Below are 818 nucleotides of genomic sequence, written 5' to 3'. Positions count from 1 at the left end.
GTGACTGGAGTAGCCATTACAACGAAACATTTGGTCCTTCGAGCCGGATAACCGGCCATATTTGCAACTATACTCGTTGCGGGCCATCCATTCAAGGCCGCGCACATCGAGCTACGCATACGAGGAAGCTGCGGGCCATCCATTTCAAGGCCGCGCACATCGAATTACGCACACGAGGAACCTGCGAGCCATCCATCTCAAGGCCACGCACATCAAACCGCATATCGAGGGAATTGGCCTTCGCCAGCAGAGATCTACGGTGGACGAGGACGGCCATTTTTGTCCTCGCCCGCTCGGCAACGTCGAGCCGTTGCATCATCCAGGGTATTTTCCTGGCACCGTGGTACGACCACACGAGGAGGCTGACGCACGTCCAGGATCCCGAACATCAGGCCATCTCCAGCTGCGTTTCCGACTGCAGGAAGGAAGGAAGGAAGGAAGGAAGGAAGGAAGGCCCAGCGTTTACGAGGCTGCATCCCCCCTCGCCTTCCCTCTCGTCTCGTGCGTGCAGAAGCACGTTCTAGAAGCCAAGGCCGCGTCTTCGTACCGCGACCGCCGAACCGATCGCGGATTGCGAGGTAAGGTTAATTATTCGAGATTGTGCCAATCAATACTTTCGCGACATATTTTCTCTCGTTACGCATCGTCATGACCAGTGTCGAAGATATTGTCACGCTCAAGCGCCGTCGCGCGATAATTTTAGGATCGTGTACGCGAGTTCGCACGTACATGGATGCAATCGCGACGGTCACACCGTCCGTATTAGCTCAGCTCGAGGAGCGCAGAAACAAGCTGAATAGTTTTTGGGCGGATTACGA

General features: G+C 55.4%; 1 pseudogene; it reads right to left on the bottom strand.

The window, feature by feature from the left end:
* Positions 1–319, bottom strand: part of LOC105456497 — a 13324-nt pseudogene extending 13005 nt beyond the window's left edge.
* Positions 320–818: the final 499 nt, after the last annotated feature.

This window comes from Wasmannia auropunctata, unplaced genomic scaffold (assembly GCF_000956235.1).
Source record: "Wasmannia auropunctata unplaced genomic scaffold, wasmannia.A_1.0 LD336106.1, whole genome shotgun sequence".
NCBI lineage: Eukaryota > Metazoa > Arthropoda > Insecta > Hymenoptera > Formicidae > Wasmannia > Wasmannia auropunctata.
The sequence above is the reverse complement of the archived record's forward strand: the minus strand, read 5'-3'. Positions and strand labels throughout refer to the sequence as shown.